Raw genomic sequence first — 21,175 nt, 5'->3', positions numbered from 1 at the left:
TTATAGGAGAAAATCTGCAAATGCAGGAAATCCAAAGCAACACACACAAAATACTGGAGGATCTCGGCAGGCCAGGTGGTATCTACGGCAAAGAGTAAACAGTTGACATTTCAGGCTGAGACCAGTCCTAATCATTTGTCCTGGAATTTCCTTCCCTGACTTACTGCATTAAAAAAATTACTGACAAATGTTCTTTAAAGCATTTTGGGACCTTCTTGCCACTTTACAACACAACATAAAGAGAAGTTACTACTGTTAATGTTGGTAATCTCAGAAAATGACCTTGTTTATTTAGGCACAAAGAATAAAGGTTATAAAAAGAACAACTGAAAGTGTCCTTTTAACTGCCTACTGCAGTGGTCCCCAGCCACTGGGCCACGGACCGGTACCGGGCCATGAGGAAACAATATGATTTGGTGATATGAAACGATATGAGTCAGCTGCACTTTTCCTCATTCCCAGTCACGCACTGTTGAACTTGAACACCCCCCACCACCCCATCGGCTGGTCTGCAAGAATATTGTCAATATTAAACCAGTCTGTGGTGCAAAAAAGGTTAAGGACCCCTGGTCTACCATATCAAGTAGGCCTGTAATCTGTCACTCCGTAACCTTCTTCTCTGAATTCTATCTTGGTTTACCGTTTGAAAAAGAGCATTGTCTTCTTTAAATGAAGTACCTTGTTGTCTAAATGTAGTAAGTTCGTACCATTCCTAAAGTAATAAAGGGAGAGAATTTCAGATGAATACTTATGGGTGGACAAGTAGAATTCCAGCTTCCTCCCGCTGTAGAGTGGCAGTAGATTTGCCTGATGCTTCAGACCTTTGCTATGAGGTAACAGGGCTGCACAGAATTGAACAGTGCTCACTTTATATGCTCTGTCAGCATAAAAAAAAAGGCTTATTGTTAATTCAAATAAGCACGCACAGTATGAAAATCTATCAGGAACTTTTCAGAAAGAGTGTGTTATCATTTAAAATGTCTGGGTAATGAATCATGTGAAATTTTAGCAATGTTACAAATGGTTTTCTTTGCAGACTATTAGTTTATTTCTAGAGGGTTCTAATAGAAGACATGGTTCATTTAGATACCAGCATGTCCTGCAGCTACACAGATTAAATTGTGTTTTTAATGGTTGCCTTCTCCAATGTTCTTATCAAAACTATACTCCTATGTTATTGTATAGGTTGTTACTTTCAACAACTGCTGCAGGCCCCGTGTTATTGTCACAATACTGAATCACTTCTTCATGTCTGCGGAAAGCTGCTGTGTTTTGACATTTGGGGGCAGTTTCTTTTATTTTTCTTCCATTCCAACACACGTCACGCATCACTGACAGCACTGTACTTGCATGGATTTAAGATGGAGAGCTGCCAGGGTCATGGGCTTTGATTGAAGCCCGCAGTCTAATAGTCCCTTTTATACAAAGTCAGTCAGTCCAGAGGTCACTGTGAATACTGTTGCACATTAGAAACTGCAGTATTCTTCACATCGCAGTTTTACTCTCAGGAATAATGACCTTGTGCCATTCAGTCGCCACATGCATGCAATATTTGCAGACTGTTCCCCATCCATGTCCTAACCCTGATCCTAACTGTTTGGATGGAGGTTCCTTTGAGATCAGATGGAATTAGTTATTTCCAGACCAATACTATTGGGCATCCTTTTTATATACCCTCTCAGATATCATTGCAACTTTTCATAGTATTGACATCCATAGATCAAGTTTTGATCGTTGCTACTGTGTGATCGAGAATCTCTGGAGACGAAGGCCCCAAATCCTTGGCTCTGCGTATCACCTGTTGCCAGGGCTGGGGTCGGAACGCTCGGCAGAGATGCTGCTCGGTACTCGGTGTCGGGAGGTGGTCGGAGTCTCGGAGTTTTTCGGACGGACTCGGAGTCGGACTGTGGTCGGATGCTTCCAGGATGCTGCACTGGCAAGTTGGTGGTGCTGGAGGTTTACCGTCTGCGTGAGATGATGGGACTTTCGAGAGACTTTGAGACTTTTACTGTGCCATGGTCTGTTCTTATCAAATTACGATGTTGCTTTGCACTGCTGTAACTATATGTTATAATTAATGTGGTTTTTGTCAGTTTTTAAGTCAGTTTGTCATGGGTTTTCGTGACATCGTTCTGGAAAAACATTTTATCATTTCTTAATGTATGCATTACTAAATGACAAAGGGGACTGCGTGTCCTCATAATCATAATCATCATAATTAGAATCCATGCATACTGAAAACATACTTACTGAAAGCTGACCTGAAAACATTGCCTTACCGTCTATGAGAGAAAATGATTTATAATCGCAAGCCCTGATCATGAAAAATAAAGTACTTTTAACAGATTGCTGATAAGTTCTGCAAAGTTTGGGGTTGCTATAAGGGCAGATGAAATCAAAACTTTTAGATAGATTCTGAGCAGGATCACGAATCATTTTAATATTCTTAGAGGCTTGTCAGTTTAGATATTGTCAGGATGTTTTTCATAATAGAAACTGGAGAATTGAGGGGAAGGCCAATTAAAAACAAGATAAGCAGGGTATTTTCTCACAGGTAATCAATATAGAAGCTTTTAATAAATGACCTGGATGAGGAAGTAGAAAGTAGGTTAGTAAGTTTGCTAATTACAAAAAAGTTGGGGATGTTATGGATAGTCTGGATAGTTGTCAGAGGCTTCAGTGGGACATTGATAGGATACAGAACTGGGTTGAGAAGTGGCAGATAAGGTTCAACCCAGATAAGTGTGAAATGCAACACACATAAAAGTTGCTGGTGAACGCAGCAGGCCAGGTAGCATCTCTAGGAAGAGGTGCAGTTGACGTTTCAGGCCGAGACCCTTCGTCAGTGTGAAATGGTTAATTTTGGTAGGTCAAATTTGAAGACAGCATATTATATTAATTGGTAAGATTCTTGATAGTGTGGAGCAACAGTGATATCTTGGGATCCATGTCCATAGGACACTCAATGCTGCTGTGCAGGTTGACAGTGTGGTTAAGAAGGTGTATGGTGTGATGGCCTTCATAAACAGTGGGACTGAGTTCAAGAGCCGTGAGGTAATGTTAAAGCTATATAAGACTTAGTTAGACCCTATTTGGAGTACTGAGTTCAGTTCTGGTCACCTAAGAAAAAGAAACTTAGAAAAATAGAGGGCTATGCAATCGGGTAATTCTAGACTGTTTCTAGCATAGGTTACATGGCCAGCACAACATTGTGGGCTGAAGCGCCTGTAATGTGCTATAGATTTCTATGATCCTGTGAATCACTAAATATATTCAAGACTGAAATAGGTTTTTGGACTTCAGGGAAATCAAGGGTTAATGAGACTGATCTTCTGCCGTGGTTGCACATCCACTTCAAAGTTCAACATGTTATGCATTCAGAGATGCTCTGCTGTTCTACCATGTGGTTATTTGAGTTACTGTCACCTTCCTCGCAGCTTGACCCGGTCGCCCCCTCTTCTCTGACCTCTCACAGAACTGCCACTCCCTGAATGTTTCATGTTTTTTGCTCCATCCCTATGTAGACTCTAGAGTCTATTGTGGATGAGAATTCCAGGTGATCAGTAGTTTCTGAAATACTCAAACCATCCTGTCTGGCACCAACAATCATTCCACTGTCAAACTTACTTAGATCACCTTTCCTCCTCATTCCAATGTTTGGTCTGAGCAACAACTGAACCTCTTGACCATGTCTGCATGCCTTTATGCATTGAATTGCTGTCATGTGATTGGCTGATTAGATATTTGCATTAATAACCAGATGTATAGGTGTACATAATAAAATGGCCACTAACTGCATGTTTTCAGATATGGATACCAAAAATGCTTTAATGAAGATAAACCCAGGTTGAACAACAATTTGAAACATTGTAGAATGATCTTAATCAAGTGACGTTTCTGACAGTTAATACTTTTGAAGATAAGCAGACCTGAAGACGACAAAGCTTTTACAGGTGTTGGCTTTGTAAACCTTTATAGACAATCACATCACAGATATTGAGAGCAGAACATACATAGTTACAGTACATTCCAGCTGCATCCTATTTTTATTTTATGAACAGTTCCTTCAGTGTTTCTTACATCACAGCCTGTTTGAAAAGTTTACTATGGACTGTTGTTTCCTCACGGCTTGCTGGGCTCAAATTTTGTTTCTTATTTTTTTAAGCCTCGGTGGTTAACCATGAGTTAAGAAAACTCACCAAAGTTTTATGACTTAGAACTTTGAAGATCTCTCATTACTTCCTTCTGTCATTTCTCTTTGAATGTTGGTGTTCAGTAAACCAGGAGGAGGACAGTAATGGATGGCAAAAGAAAATAGGTTGGCAGAGGGTGTAGATGAATGGCAGATGAAAATTAATAGACAGGAGTGAGAGGAAGTACATTTTGGCAGGAAGAATAATGAGAAATAATGTGACTAAATGACAATTTAAAATTTATATAGGAATGGAAATAGGTACATGAATTGTTTATAGTGTAGTATATAATGAGAGAGCTGTCAATTAAATGTGAAGTCCATGGTTTTTGCTGAATTTAATAAAATATTAGCAGGGACACAGCTGGAATACTGCATCTGAATCTATACATCATCCTTTACAAGGATTGAAGTCTATGTAGAAAAAGCTATTGAGATTTACTAGAATTATTCCAAGGATGAGAGAGTTTACACAAGTTTAGACAAGAGATGTTGACGTTGTTTGCCTTGGGGCATGGAAGATGGAGAAGAGATTTCATAGAAGCATATCATATCATTACTGGTTTAGATAGGGTATTTCCCAGCCAGTGGATGGTTTAAGGAGATCTCACAATAAAGTGACTTGCAAAAGATAGCGGGGGAGATGTGGGGGGGGGGGGAAGAAAAATGTTTCACAAGTGGAGGTTATGATCTTGTACTTTTGGCATGTAAGAGACAAGATGGACAATCTGGGCATCAGCTCCCTCTTGTGCTCCTCCTTCTTCCCTTCCTCCTATGGTCCACTATCTCCTCCTATCAGATTCCTGTTTCTTCAGCCCGTTATCTTTTACACCTATCATCTTCCAGCTTCATTCCAACTTCCCCCTCACCAGGTCTCAACTATCACCTGCCAGTTTATGCTCCATCCTCTTGCTCTAATCTTCTCATTCTGGCTTTTTCCCCCTTTGCTTTCCAGTCCTGGTGATGAGTTTCGACCTGAAACATCAGTTGTCTGTTCCATTCCATAGTGACTACTTGAAAACAAACTAAAAGTCACTGAGAGGCTAAGTGAGGAAGTATAACACTGTGTGATAAGTTTCCAACTAACTGAATTCCAAATCAAAAAAGTACACTCAATCCTTTATTATAAAGCAACGGTAAAATCATTCGACTCTTCAGTAATTCACATAAAACAAAAACGAGCAAAACAAGTGTAATTGGATCAAATTCAAAGATCTTTTTAGATATGAGGACACTCAGTCCTCGTTTATTGTCATTTAGAAATGCATGCATTAAGAAATGATACAATGTTCCTCCAGAGTGATATCACAAAAACAGGACAAACCAAAGACTAACACTGACAAGACCATATAATTATAACATATAGTTACAGCGGTGCAAAGCAATACCATAATTTGATAAAGAGCAGACCATGGGAATGGTAAAAAAAGAGATAAGAGGTTAAATGTGAACAAAGACATGTATAATTGTATCAAATTCAAACAAGAAAAAGTAGTCAACAAATATATGCACTCCTCTCTCACTCCTTCTCTATGCCACATGAGCAGGGGACTATATTCATTTATTGCTACCTGCCACCCAACACCACGTACTGCCTCCCCAGCCCACGTGAGAAATTACCTTAACCCAGAGTGAGGATGCGCAACAGAAATATAACACAAATAGACAATAAATAGATGCATGGCTCCTACACCCTACAAAGATGCTGCCTGACTTACTGAGTTCCTCCAGCATTTTGTGTGTTGCTTTGGGTTTCCAGCATCTTCAAAGTTTCTTGTGTTTATAATTTCAAAGGGTTGTAACCCTGTTTCCCTTTCCATGGATCCAGTGTGACCTGCTGAATGTTTCTAGTACTTGCTCTCTGCAAACCCTAAAGGCCCACACTATCAGCAAAACAAAAGAACTTTGTGATTCACAATGCTCCTGTTTATATCGATGGTGCCAATGTCTAGAGGATTGACAGCTTCAACTTCCTCAATGTTAACCACACCAACAGTCTGTCCTGGTGCAGCATATAGATGTCAAGATCAAGAAAGCACACCAGCTAAAGAAATTTGGCATGCTCCCATTGACGCGTACTAATTTTATTAGATCCATCAGAGAGAGCATCCTGTTTAAGAGCATCATGTCTTGGTCTGACAACTGCTCTACTCGTGACCACAAGAAACTGCAGAGAGTTGTGGACACAGCTCAGCACTTCATGAAAACCATCTTTCCTTCCATGCACTCATCTATATTTCCTGTTGCCTTGATAAAATAGCCAATATAATCAAAGACCCTTCCTTTCCCAGAAATTCCCTCTTCTGCCCCCTGCCGTCAGACAGAGTTTAAAAAGCCTGAAAGAATGCAACACCAAGATTAAGGACAGCTTCTATCACGCTGTTATAACACTGTTGAATAGACCTCTTGTACAATCAGATAGACTCCTGACCTCATAATGTATCTTGCCACAGTCTTCAGTCTTGTACCTTGTCTGCCAGCATTGCACATTCTCATAACTGTTACACTATATTCTGTTATTGGTTTTTCCTTGTATTACCTTGATGTATGTTATGTGATGAAATGATCTGTATGGGCGGCACACAAGACAACATTGTTCACTGCACCTTGGTAAACATGACAATCATAAACCAATTCACCAATTTCAAACCTCTCCACCACTCATCAACCAACAGCAGAAAACTTGAGGACAGTAGTTGAGAATAGAAACCCTATTTAATGAATCCACACACTATTAAAACAAGTAAATGAGCATTCCACCTTTTGCACAGGAATTGGTCAGTACACTTTTCTAAGTTATCCCTAAAATCCAAATTGCATGGGTTTGGATAAGTATTATTTCCAGAGTTAATTTTTTCACCTTTTTATCTTCTGTTTGAAAAATAAGTCAGTTTTTCACTGGGAAAGACATTAAAATTGCATCTGGTGGTTCCATTTCTGGTTGCAAACCCCCCCCCCCCCATTGCATCCTGACAAAATAAAAGGAAACTAAAGATAATCACATTGATTGGAAGTGTCCCTGCAACTCATTAGGCTCCAGTAGACCAGGGATTCCTAGTCTTTTAGATACATAGAAATATGGAAAACCTACAGCCCAATACAGGCCCTTCGGCCCGCTATGCTGTGCCGAACATTTACTTACTTTAGAAATTACCTAAGATTACCCATAGCCTTCTATTTTTCTAAGCTCTATGTACCTATCCAAGAGTCTCTTAAAAGTTCCTATTGTAGCTGCCTCCACCTCTGTCTCCCTATCTGCTCCTTGATTGCCCTGTTATTATTGGGTAGTCTATAAAAAACACCCAGTAGAGTTATTGACCCCTTCCTGTTTCTAACCTGCACCCACAGAAACTTAGTAGACAATCCCTCCATGACTTCCTCCTTTTCTACAGCCATGACATTATCTCTGATCAGCAGTGCCATGCCCCCACCTCTTTTGCCTCCTTCCCTGTCCTTTCTGAAACATCTAAAGCCTGGTACTCGAAGTAACCATTCCTGCCTCTGAGCCATCTAAGTCTCTGTAATGGCCACCACATCATAGCTCCAAGTACTGATCCACACTCTAAGCTCATCCATTTTGTTCATGATGGTTCTTGCATTAAAATAGACACATCTCAAACCATCAGTCTGAGCGTATCCCTTCTCTATCACCTACCTATCCTCCCTCTCGCACTGTCTCCAAGCTTGCTCTATTTGTGAGCCAACCGCCCCTTCCTCTGTCTCTTCAGTTCAGTTCACACCCCCCAGCAATTCCAGTTTAAACTCTCCCCAATAGCCTTAACAATCTTCCCTGCCAGGATATTAGTCCCCCTCAGATTTAACTGCAACCTGTCCTTTTGTACAAGTCACGCCTGCCCCAAAAGATCCAGAAATCTTAATCCCTGCCCCCTACTTCAATCCCTCAGCCACACATTTATCCTCTACGTCACCCCAGTCCTATACTCACTGTCAAGTGGCACAGGCAGTCATCCCGAGATTACTACCATTGAGATCCTGCTTCTCAACTTCCTTCGTAACTCCTGTAGTCTGTTTTCAGGACCTGCTCCCTTTTCCTAGCTATGTCATTGGTACCAATATGTATCACGACCTCTGGCTGTTCTCCTTCCCACTTCAGGATATCGTGGACGCAATCAGAATCATCCCAGACGCTGGTACCTGGGAGGCAAACTACCATCAGTGTTTCTTTCCTGTGTCCACAGAATCCCCCAAACTATAGAGTCCCCAATTACTGCTGCCTTCTTCCTTTCCTTACCCTTCTGAGCCACAGGGCCAGATTGCGTGCCAGAGGCCCGGCCACTGTTGCTTCCCCAGGTAGGCCCTTCCCCCCCCCAACAGTACTCAAACAGGAGTACTTATTGCTAAGGGGGACAGCCACAAGGGTACTCTCTAGTATCTGATTCTTGCCCTTCCCTCTCCAGACTGTTATTCACTTATTTTCCCAAGGCCCCAGTGTGACTACTTGCCTATACCTCCTCTCTATCACCTCCTCACTTTCCCTAACCAGGTGAAGATCATTGAGTTGCATCTCCAGTTCCCTAACGTGGTCTCTAAGGAGCTGCAACTCAGCACACCTGGCACAGGTGTGACCATCCGGGAGGCCGGGAGTCTCCCGAACTTCTCACATCTGACACCCAGCACAGAACATCGGCCTCACAGACATACTTCCTGTTTCTCTTCCTCGCGGGAAACTTACCTCGCCTCGACCCGTTATCGCCAAAGCCTGAATGAGCCAAAGCCCTACCACTCTGCCTCAGATCAATCCGTGGATGACCGCTCCACCGTCTCCCTTTTATGCCTGAACCTTCCCTGCTATCTAACTCACGATTGGTGCTCCAGTTACAGCCACTGATAGATCACGTACAATGGACAAATGCTCTCAAAGCTCCCTTTTTAAATAACCGCTGCCAACCCGCAAGAAATCCCTCTTGGTAAAACTCTCTTGACGCTACTGATCAGCCACGTACAATGGACAAACGCTCGCAAAGCTCCCTATTTAAATAACCACAGCTGACCTGTGAGAAATCCCTCTTGGTAAAGCTCTGTTGACGCCGCTGATAGGCCACGTACTATGGGCTATGCCATGGATATGTACCATAAAGCAAGGGGTCTGTGGGCCGCTGGCTGGGAATTTCTGCAGAAGACAAAATTTCTGTCATCTCTTTTCCAAGCTCCTCTCTGATAGAATGGAGTCCACAGAAATATTTGGCAGAACAACTGGAGCAATAGTGCAAATAACATTTTACAAACCATAGACTCCTTTTGTGAAGAACATCAGTTTTTTCTGCAACTGCACTTTGAGAAATTGTTGTTTATATTGATTCTAAGTTATTAGCCAATAAAAGCTAATTATAAGTCATTTATGGAAATTAATAAACATTTGATGTTTCAGGCCAAGACCTTTCATCAGGACTCAGGAGTCGTGATGAAGAGCCTTGGCCCAAAACATCAACTATTTATTCATTTCCGTAGATGCTGCCAGACATGCTGAGTTCCTCCAGCATTTTGTGCGTGTTGACAAGAAACAAAAGACCCTGCAGATACTGGAAATCCAGAGCAGCAAACAATAGATGCTGCACAAACTCAGCAGATCATGCAGCTGCTATGGAGTGGAATAAGCAGTCGATAATTAAGGCCAAGACCCTTCTGATGAGTCCTGATGAAGGGCCTCAGTATCCTGTCTTATTAACTTGCTTGACAATGTAAAGGACGGAATCATTAAATTATGATATTTGTGTTCCACAATCCCATTTCCAACTAAAAAATGAAGCTCAAAATAAAGACATCTGATATAAAAATTCTTGCCTTTGTGCTTGCTTGAGAAAAAAATGTCTAAACCAGTATATAAAATTAAGCCATTCCAGTGCTTTAAAAATGAAGTGTTTTTGACATTTTAAGAATGGTTTCTTATTATATTTTACATGCTTTCTTGGGTTATGGCACTTAGCTGATTTATTGCAGAGTATATGTGGTCCCACATAGTAAGTAACTGTGAAATATTTTCACATAATAAGCAACTATGAGATCAAGTTCAAGTTTAATTGACATTCAACCATACATGAATACCCATGAATACAGCCAAATGAAACAGTGTTACTCCAAAGCCAAGATGCAAAACACAGCACAAGGCACATAGAGCACCTATAAGATAGCAGTACATATAAAATAGAACTTAGAACATAGAATAGTACAACACAGGAACAGGCCAGTTGGCACACAAAGTTGTGCTGAGCCAGGTTAAAAGCATAACAAAAACGTCCAAACACCATGGCTATATCCTTCCATTTTCCTTACATCTATGTGCCTATCCAAACATCTCTTAAAAGCTTCTAATGCCTCTACCACCATGCCAGGCAGCATATTCCGGCATCCACATGTCACTATCCAACCTATTGTATCTTTTATTTTGATTTTGCCTTTCAATACTTTCCCTGACACCTACCTTCTGGTCCAATCCTTCCCTTACTGACCTGGGGCTGTGGTTCCCAGCCCCCTGCAAAACTAGCTTAAACTCTCACAAGTGCTATCAGCAAATCTGGCCAGGTCAAATGCAGTTACACAAATATTAGTAGAGCTACTAGGACTTGATGTTTCAATCCCTATGGTAAGTTGGCACTCTCGATGTTGGCAGTGGGTTTGGAGTGGTGACAAGGAGGGAGGGTAGGTACGTCATCGGGGTCATCAGGTGGGCACCCTCCTTCTTTGACGTTTCGTTGATAAGCCCACGACGTCTCCAGAGGGCTCAACGGTGCTACCTGACGTCCCAGATACACCCCCCTCAGTTCCATACCCTCCTGTCTTCATCTTGCAGCCCAGTTGTTGTCTTTCCTTTTAATCCAAATCCAATTGCTGCTTTCTTCTGCTGCATTTGACAAGGACTTGATTGCTTGTTGGAGGGAGTGACCCCTCACCCCCATCTTCTTCAATAGACTGGTCATAGATGTAGCAACGAATCCCCTGCATCCCACTTCTACAGGGAAAATCTTGGTCTTCCAGCCATTCTGGGCAGCTTCAGTTGCCAGTTCAGAGTACTTGGTCTTTTTCCTCTCATAAGCTTCTTCAACACCATCTTCCCATGGTACTGTCAATTCCACAACATATGCCAGCTTGGCTGTTGTGGACCACAGGACGATGTCTGGCCAGAGTGTTGTAGCTGCAATATCTGGGGGAAACACAAGCTTAAGAATATATGGTCCATGTCCCTGAGTTCATGAATGCTGCAGGAATCTGCAGTCGAACACAATACAGCTTGTCTTCTGCTGAACGAACACTGGAGGGCAGCCCCGACTCCAGCATGGACGCTGTGCCACACTATCTCCGACACTCTGGTGGAGCGCCTGACTTCCAACTCTTCCCCCTGACCAGCTGCTAACAGACGACACTGCGGCACGAGGCCGACTCCTGGCTATGACCGAGGCCGTGCAGGTCTCTTGCTGTTCCCCAATAAACCAATGAATTAGACTGGCAATATTCCACACTATCAATGTCCAACAGGGTGTTCTAATCACAAGAAAAGTGACTAAGATGATCACTCGCTGTTCGACTGCACACCCGCTTCGCGCACCGACGCCTCTCTGTCACAGGTAGCATCAAAGTCCACCTCCTTCAGTTTCTCAGCCAACAAGTGACTCACTGATGGGGGAGACCTGCAGTACCTCAAGTTCTTAATGCCCAGCAGGGTCTTATGATCATAAAAAATATGTTTAAAAAAGGCATTAACTTTGGTTGTCCCCGTAGAAGCCAATACATCCTAGTGCGCCTCCATCTTACCATAAAGTTACCAGAAATGCTGGAAGATTACCAGAGACATTGAAACCCTTAAGGTTTGATTGACATTAAAACTGTTTAGATATGAGTTGTTTGAAATAGATATCATGGCACATTTTAGCTTTAAATATATGTAAACCTTTCATCTGATGGTTAGCCTACTAATTCAATTAATTTTCTTTTTTCTTATTAGTAAAGAAAGGATTGAGACACTAAGAGTAACTGGTAATTCATTTAGCTCTGCTAATGTAGGAATTGTGCCTTCTTGCTCATAAAAATGACCTGTGACAGGTATATCAAACAAAAACTATGCTGAATGTTATCATAGGAAATGTCTCTTCACTCCTCAGAAAATAAAATGAAAGATTTGGGCACATCTTGAATTACAAAGTTTCTGTGCTTTCACCTTTGAAATGAAGCTTCCTGCAGGAATGATCCTCATCAATGTCCAAGATTCTGCACAGAAAATAAAATTCCCTAGACGTATAGACACTATGGTAATGAATACCAAGCAACTATAACAGAACTAGGTGATGTTTTTGGGCCAAGATTTTGACTGTTCTTTCCCCTCCATAGATGGTGCCTAATCTGTTGAGTTCCTGTAGCATTTTATGTGGATTTCCCATACAACTATTAGGTCAGTTTACAGGCACCATTTGGATAAAGGGTCATTATCTGGCCATGAAGTCTACTTCCCAAATAACTCAAGTCTTTGGTCCTGAAATCTTAACACAGAAGATTTATGTGTTGGTGAAAGTTTACCAATGTAAAAAAAACACATTGCATTATCACAGTTTCCATAAAAGAGAAAGTAGAAATTTTAACCCCCAAATAGTTTGTCCTAATGATAAGATAGAGCCAAAATTAATAAGAATGTATGCTGGTGACCTACTGAACACAGTACACTTGAAGCTACTCCATGAAAATTAGGAACTGCTTTCGGCAAATCTTATAACTCAGTGGAGAATGGCTATATAATGCCTAATAGATCACTGTTTTTCCTTCATGCATGGGCATATGACAGTCCCACTGTCTCAGAATTAATGTCCATAGCTTCAAAAGAAGGCAGAATCAATATGAAATATCAAAAGTATATAAAGAGAGTGAGCAATTTCAAGTACCTGGCTGTCAAGATCTCTGATTCCAACATATCGATGCAGTTATAAAGAAGGGAAGAGAGTGGCTATATTTCGTTAGGAGTTTGAAGACAATTAGTTTGTCACCTAAAGATGGTACTTCTACAGATGTACCATGGAGAGCATTCTGACAGGTTGCATCACTGTCTGGTATGGGGGGGGTGGGGAGGTGGTGGGAGAGCTACTGCACAGGTCAAAAAGAAGCTACAGCAAGTTGTAAAATTAGTCAGCTCCATCTTAGATACTACCCTTTGTAGAATCCAAAACATCTTCAAGGAGCAATGCCTCAGGAAGGCAATGTTCATTATTAAGGCCCTCCATCACCCAGAGCATGTCCTCTTCTTATTTTAACCATCAGGAAGGAGATACAGAAGCCTGAAGGCACACACTAAACAATTCAGGAACAGTTTCTTCCTCTCTGCCATATGATTCCTAAATTGACATTGAACACATGAACGCTACCTCACTTTCTAAAAATATATATATTATTTCTGTTTTTGCACTATTTTTAATCTATTGAATATAGATACATATACTCACACTAATTGATTTTTCTTATTTCTTTTTTCTATATTAACATGTACTGCTGCTGCTAAGTTAGCAAATTTCATGACACATGCCGGTGATATTAAATCTGATTCTTCTGAAGAATACTTCTTCTATCTGTACAGGAGATTTCAAACGTACATCTCAGTAACTAGTGTTACGTACCCCGTAACTGGGTTGCCAAACCAGCAGAAATGGATCACTCAGTTGGAGTCTGGATTACTAGAACTAAGAAAGTTTTATTAAAGAAACAAGCAACACAGTAATCGAAAGGATAATAAATGCAACAGTTCAGCAATGATAAACACACATGTGCACAGAATTAAGATAACAGCATCAATCAAGCTCTATCGTTGTCTTGGGGTAAATGACCAATTTCAAAGTGACACAAAGTTCAGTCCAATTTAGTTCAGTTCGCAGTAATCGTTGCCATGGCGATGGACAACGTGGGGGGAGGGAGGGAGAGAGAGAACGAGAACGACTGATCATTCAGACACAGCTTCCACTCACAGACCGGTGATATTGCTCACAAGCAGCTTTCCGGGCGGGTCCTTTGTGATGTCACCTGAGGTCACCGACTGTGACCCCTCCTCCAGATGCAGTCGATCCTCTGCAGTGAACCCGGCACCCAAGCGAGGGTGGGCACACACCGGGTTCCCGCGGATCGTACCTTTCCACCCTGTGCATTTAATGTCCGATACTTCCCACCGACTCGTGAGAGGCGCATCGCTTCCAGGGTCTCGTTATCTCGGGTGTCGTGTGTGTCCTGCCCTAGCGAACCTGTCCCTTTTTATCCCCCTGCTGGGGTATCGCCTGTCCATCACTTCAAACAGTTCAGGGTTCAAAGGGGGGAGCCGCTCCAGACAGCTCTCTCTCCCGTCCCTTCATTACACATCTCCAGATCGCCTGTCCATTGTTCCTTATCGCTCCTTCCCCTGAGGACAGGTGGCAGACCAACTGCTGATGCCACTGATGCTAACCCAGGCCAGCAAACATCTTAATTTTATGTGTATTCTCGTCACACTAGAAAATTGCTCATCATATTTTAGTGTTAAAGTTTCATTCAAGATACTGTAGGTCGGGTTACTTATTGACTATTTCTCTGTCTTCAGCTGTTTGATTGAATACTATTCTCTGAGGGTTTGCTCAGTTCTGCATGTTTTATGATGTGATTTTCACTAAAGTTTCAGCTCTGACATTAAGAAATAATGAAGAATAAGGAAAAAAGTACTTTGATTGAGAAATTTAGGGAGGACAGAGATTCTTCAGATTTTTCTAAGGCACCATCCTTTTGAACAAATCTTGGCTATAGATTGCAAGTACACGGTGCACTTTTTTCTAAGCCAAAGAAAGCAACATCCTGAGTATGATTAGGTTGGTTATCATCACTTTGATTTTAATGGTTAGAGATTCTGTTAGAGATAACGTGACACATCTTTTTGTTTTGCAACTCTATGAAAATTGGTTGCATTACAGCTGGGATTTTCAGTAAAACTTTGTCTTCTTGAGAAAACTGCATTACAAGTCACAATGAAAGAAGTCACAGCAATAATACAGGTAGCAGGCACGTTAGGGGTATGTGAAATTGTGATGAAATCCTAAGTACAGCAGAAGAACATGTTTTTAGTGGGTAAAATTTCCAAGTGGAATGAGTTTAACTTTCTATTCCTTTGTGTAGAGGAGAACGAGAGGTGCCCTTATTAAAAGATCCGAAGACAATTGATATGGTAGATGTTGAAAGGTTTTCACTAGTGGACGAGTCACAAACAAGAGAACATGGTTACAAAATAAGGGGCTGGTCTCTTAAAATGAGGTTAATAGTTATTCTTTCTGTTAGAGGGAATTCTCTGCTCCCAAAGGTCTTGGAAACCAGATTATGAGATTTATTTAGGGTAGAGATAGATAAATATTTGTAAGATCGAGGAATTGATGGCATGAGGACTAGTACTTAAAAGGAGTTGAGGCCAGCACAGATCATACATGATCATATTGATTGGAAGTGGACACAAAATGGGCAGAATGCACCACTCCATTTCCTATTTTTTTATGTTCTTGTAAAGTCTGATGCAGATTCATTTTCAAAAATAACTCAGATCTGGCGGTTAAACACCCACCATACACCATTGACATCTAGGGTTCCACACATCCATGTTTTCCAGCAAGGGAATGAAGAAATGAAATTAAGATTAACTTAATTAAAATGAAATTAAAATCGACATAAAAGCCAGGACCAACAAGCTCCGGGATGGCTTCTTCCACCAGGCCATCAGACTGATTAATTTCTCTGGCAGACAGAGCGTAGGTGTTCAGCAAAGTGGTCTCCCAGTCTGTGTCGGGTCTCGCCAATATATAGAAGGCCACATTGGGAGCACCGGACGCAGTATATCACTGATATACTTGTGGCCTTCTATATATTGGCGAGACCCGACGCAGACTGGGAGACCGCTTTGCTGAACACCTACGCTCTGTCCGTCAGAGAAAGCAGGATCTCCCAGTGGCCACACATTTTAATTCCACATCCCATTCCCATTCTGACATGTCTATCCACGGCCTCCTCTACTGTAAAGATGAAGCCACAGTCAGGTTGGAGGAACAACACCTTATATTCCGTCTGTGTAGCCTCCAACCTGATGGCATGAACATCGACTTCTCTAACTTCCGCTAATGCCCCACCTCCCCCTCGTACCCCATCTGTTACTTATTTTTATACACACATTCTTTCTCTCACTCTCCTTTTTCTCCCTCTGTTCCTCTGAATATACCCCTTGCCCATCCTCTGGGTTCCCACCCCCCCTTGTCTTTCTTCCCGGACCTCCTGTCCCATGATCCTCTCGTATCACTTTTGCCAATCACCTGTCCAGCTCTTGGCTCCATCCCTCCCCCTCCTGTCTTCTCCTATCATTTTGGATCTCCCCCTCCCCCTCCAACTCTCAAATCTCTTACTCACTCTTCCTTCAGTTAGTCCTGACAAAGGGTCTCGGCCTGAAACGTCGACTGCACCTCTTCCTAGAGATGCTGCCTGGCCTGCTGCGTTCACCAGCAACTTTGATTTGTGTGGAAGGGAATTTCCAGCATCTGCAGAATTCCTGTTGTTTCAATTCATTTGGATGGCCTTACCTCCTTACCTGTTTCCATTTCTCACGATGGGGATGTGGGGTTGGACTTTGAGAGGAATGGTTCTGGAAGAGAATTTGAGGGTATTCTCAACCAGTATGTAGAATGGAGGATGGGTTAGGACATATGGAAGTACGTAACTGAGTATAATGTATTGGATAATAAAAAAACCATAACCATGGAAATGTAAAAGCCAATATAAAGATCCAAACATAATAGGTTAAAGTGGCCCAGTATAAATAACCTTAAGTAAAGGAGGAATTTGTTGAGCTTTTAAAAATACACAAGAGATAGGAACAGATTGTAAAAAAATATAAAAGCAAATTTTTAAATTTGTTGAAACAACAATTTAGTGAGAAAAGAGATAATTGGAAAATAAATTGCAAGTGAATTAGAAGGAATAAACAAAGAGATTTTGCAGATCTGTTTATAGTAAGTGAAGCATTAAAAGTAGGATAATGGAGCACTTAAGGAAGTAAGAACTCACATTTGCATAATCTCATCATGCCTAAATTGCTTCACTTGCAGCACACTATTTTGATATTCAATGACTTTTGCCAAAGGTAACAGTGCATAGTGAGATCCCATAAACATCCGAAGAGACAAATCCAGGATTATTTGGAGAAAATATTTTTCCAGTTTAACGTAAGGAAGATCAAACCATTGCCACTTTTCAAAGTGTATTCTCGTTCTTCCTCATTTTCTGTACAACCCTTTTGAGATGTCTTCACTCTGATCTTGCATCTGGTTCACCCCAATTTTTCCAGCCACAACAATATGAAATATCCAGAGTTCAAAGTTCAAAAGTTCAAAGCAAATTTATTATCAAAGTACATATATCCCCCCAAATACAACCCGACGATTCATTTTCATGTGGGCATTCACAGTAAACACTAAGAAACACAATGAAATCAATGAAAACCTACACACAAAGACAGACATACAACCAATGTGTAAAGAAAAATAAATTGTGTAAATAAATAGATAAATAACAAATAAATAAATAAATTATATTGAGTGTAGAGTCCTTGAAAGTGAGTTCATAGGTTGTGGATTAGGTCTGTGATAGGGTGATTGAAATTATCCATTCTGGTTAGGAGACTGATGATTGCAGGGTATTAACTGTTCTTGAGCTTGATGATGTGGGAACTAAGGCTCCTCTGCCTCCTTCATGATGACACCAGCAATGGCCTGGATGCTGCTTTCCTGTGACTCTGCTCCATGTAGATGTGTACAATGGTGGGAAGGGTTTTACCTGTGATGGGCTTAGTATACTCTCCACTGTGCATCTATAGAAACTTGTCAAAGTTTTTAATGACATGCTGAAACTTTGCAAACTTCTCAAAAAGTAGGGCACTGCCATGCCTTCATTGTAATGGCGTTTATGTGCTGGGACCAGGATAGATCCTCTGAAATGATAATGCTGAGGAGTTTAAAGTTGCTGATCCTCTCAACTTCTGACTAACCATATCTTTCTTCTGCCTACCATCCACTCATCCCTTATGATGCTCCTTAAATGTATCTGGTCATAAATGCCTTGGTGACAAACTTTTTTAAACATGTTCCTTTAAAGTGTCCTGTATTGTCTATCTTGGTGACAGAAGAGAAATGCCAATCATTGTTGACGTACCTGTCAGTTTATTCTTACTGATCTTGGCTCAAGAGAATTTCGTGGATGTCCATGTGAAGACTTGCATCACCTGCAGCATCTGCCTGCAAGGGTTTAATGTCTGACCCAAATAATAATCGATCTGCAGTTCAGAGAGGCAATGGCAGATCACCAATGCTCATTGACATTTTTAAAGCTTTAGAATCTGATGTTTTGCCCTTTTCCAATATTTGGTGAGTGGATTAGATGGTGAAACGTCATCTGGTTTCCATTCAAATGAACTTTATTGCAATTTTCCAGGGAATATTGAACATAAGGTTTGCTTGTATAACAGACTGAGCGCTGAAGGTATCAGTGAGCAACCCATCTGGCAGGCATTGTATCCAAATTTCATCTGGGCTCTGACCTAAAGAGTGAGACTGATGTGGCTGGAAGTGAAAAGGAAATGAGAAATACATCTCTATGTTGAATCCAACTGTGAGAGTGCCCTTTCATCAGTCTCCCAGAGCTCAAAAGCTGCCATTGGCTTGAAGTAAGTAATCAAAGAATTGTAAAAAGGTCATAAAATACACTTCCAAGTTCAGGTAAAAAGTTCCTGCCTTTTGGGCTGAAGAGATTTGAAAGTATTCAGAAATTTAGAATCTAACAAAACTTTCTAAACAAACAAAAAAATCAATCAATGCAGTCAACAGAATCTAGCAAGCTTAATCCCAGCAAAGTGTCATGCCCAGATGGCACTTGACAAAGTTCTCATTACACAGCCTGGCATATTTTCTGATGCATGGGTTTAATTGTCCTTGTCAAAATTACTCTGCCACAACCAAGTTACATCCTGTCACAACAGAATGTTTTTCATAGAAATCAATAAGAAAGGATTAAAGTCAAAACTTGATACCAGTGGATCAATATTCAGTGGGTCACCAATCCTGTAGATGCTTATTAATTATTAAGAATACAAGTTAACTGAGAAGCAATTGAGTCTCAATCGATTCCACAAGTTTAGCTCCCATCCAAGTGAATGGCTTATTACTATCAGGCAGGAGATACAGGAACATTAAGGCTAGGACTGTCAGACTGGATAACAATTTCTTCCCCTGGCTAATGAACACACTATCACCACCAAGGTCTCATCACTAGGACAGTGTGTTGCTTACTGTTTTCCGTTTACCTTTGCTGCACATTTCACATGCATTTTGAGTTATATTTTTTGACCCGATTTGTGTTCATATTTAGTTTTATGCTGTGTGTGTGATATATGTATTGTGGGGGTATCGTGGTCTGGAGGAAAGTTGTTTCATTCTGTTATATACGTGTACAGACAAATAAACTTGAACTAGAACTTGACTTGGACTGCAAGAGCCAAAACGGTAATGTACTGAAAATAGAGACACGAGAGACTGCAGATGCTAGAATCTGGAGCATAAACACAAAAAGCTGGGGGAACTCAGCAGGTCAGGCAACTTTCATAAAGGGGAATTTACAGTTGACATTTTTAGTCAAAATCCCCTCATCTGGATTGAAAGGTAAAGGAGAAATAGCTATATAAAAAGGTGATGGGAGAAAGGCTGAGCAAGAGCTGGCAGGTGATAGATTAATTCAGGAATTTTGGGAATTTCCTATTAATTTCAGGAATGAAAGGGTTACTGTATGAGGAATGTCTGGCAGCTATTGGGCTGTATTCCCTGGAGTTTAGGAGAATGATGGGGGATCTCAGAGAAATGTTAAAAGGCCTGAACAGATTAGATATGGCAAAGTTATTTCCCATGGAGGGGAGTCTAAGACAAGAGGGCATGACTTCAAGATTGAAGGACGTCCATTTAGAACAAAGATGTGGAGAAATTACTTTAGTCAGAGGGTGGTAAATCTGTGAAATATGTTGCCACAGGTGGCTGAGGAGGCCAAGTCACTGAGTGCATTTAAGGCAGAGATAGATATGTTCTTGATTAGCCAGGGCATCAGAGGGTATGGGGAGAAGGCAGGGGAGTGGGGATGACTGGCAGAATTGGTTCAGCCCATGATTGAATAGCGGAGCAGACTCGATGGCCCAAACAGCCTACTTCTGCTCTATATCTTATGGTCTTAATTCAGGAGTGGGACTTGATCGATATGTAGATGGGAGGGGGAAGAGTGGGGGAAATTCAGAAGTTGGGAAGTGATAAGTAAAACTGACGCAGGGTTGAAGGTGATGGGATTAGATACGAGAGGAAAGAGAAGCATAGAATATATAGAGGCATCTATAAAGTGAAATAGACTGTCAAAGTTTTGTGTCTAGACTTAGTTAAAATCTGTTGAACTTTTGCTGACTTATTTTAGCATTGTGACTTCTAAGAGGTGTAAGAAATCTAATGGGCATTTAAAAGAGTTGTCTAGATAATATCTCCCACTGAAATAATCACAAATTCTTCCTGCTGTTCACACTGAAAGCAAAGATTAGATTATAGATCAGAGTCAAGCCAGTTACTCACCATCTTCTAGCTCCTATTTCTCAGTTGAATATGGCTCGACTTCTACCTCTCAATAAGTAACTATGCAAGTTAGCTACAGCTGCCTGTATTGGAATATAATTTCTGAGAGATAGCATAATAATTAAACCTATGTCATTGCTTACACCTCATCATTGAACATTATACAACCTATGGACTTACTTTCATGGAAGTGTACAGGAAAGATTTCTTAATCAGTACATAGAAGTCTCAACTAAAGAGAGTGTGATACTAGATCCCCTATCAGGGAATGAGACAGGGAAAGTGACAGAAATTTGAGCACAGAATCACTTTACATCATATAATTATAATGCTAATAGTTTCATGGTAA

This window comes from Mobula hypostoma, chromosome 26 (genome assembly GCF_963921235.1).
Source record: "Mobula hypostoma chromosome 26, sMobHyp1.1, whole genome shotgun sequence".
Classification (NCBI taxonomy): domain Eukaryota; kingdom Metazoa; phylum Chordata; class Chondrichthyes; order Myliobatiformes; family Myliobatidae; genus Mobula; species Mobula hypostoma.
The sequence above is the reverse complement of the archived record's forward strand: the minus strand, read 5'-3'. Positions refer to the sequence as shown.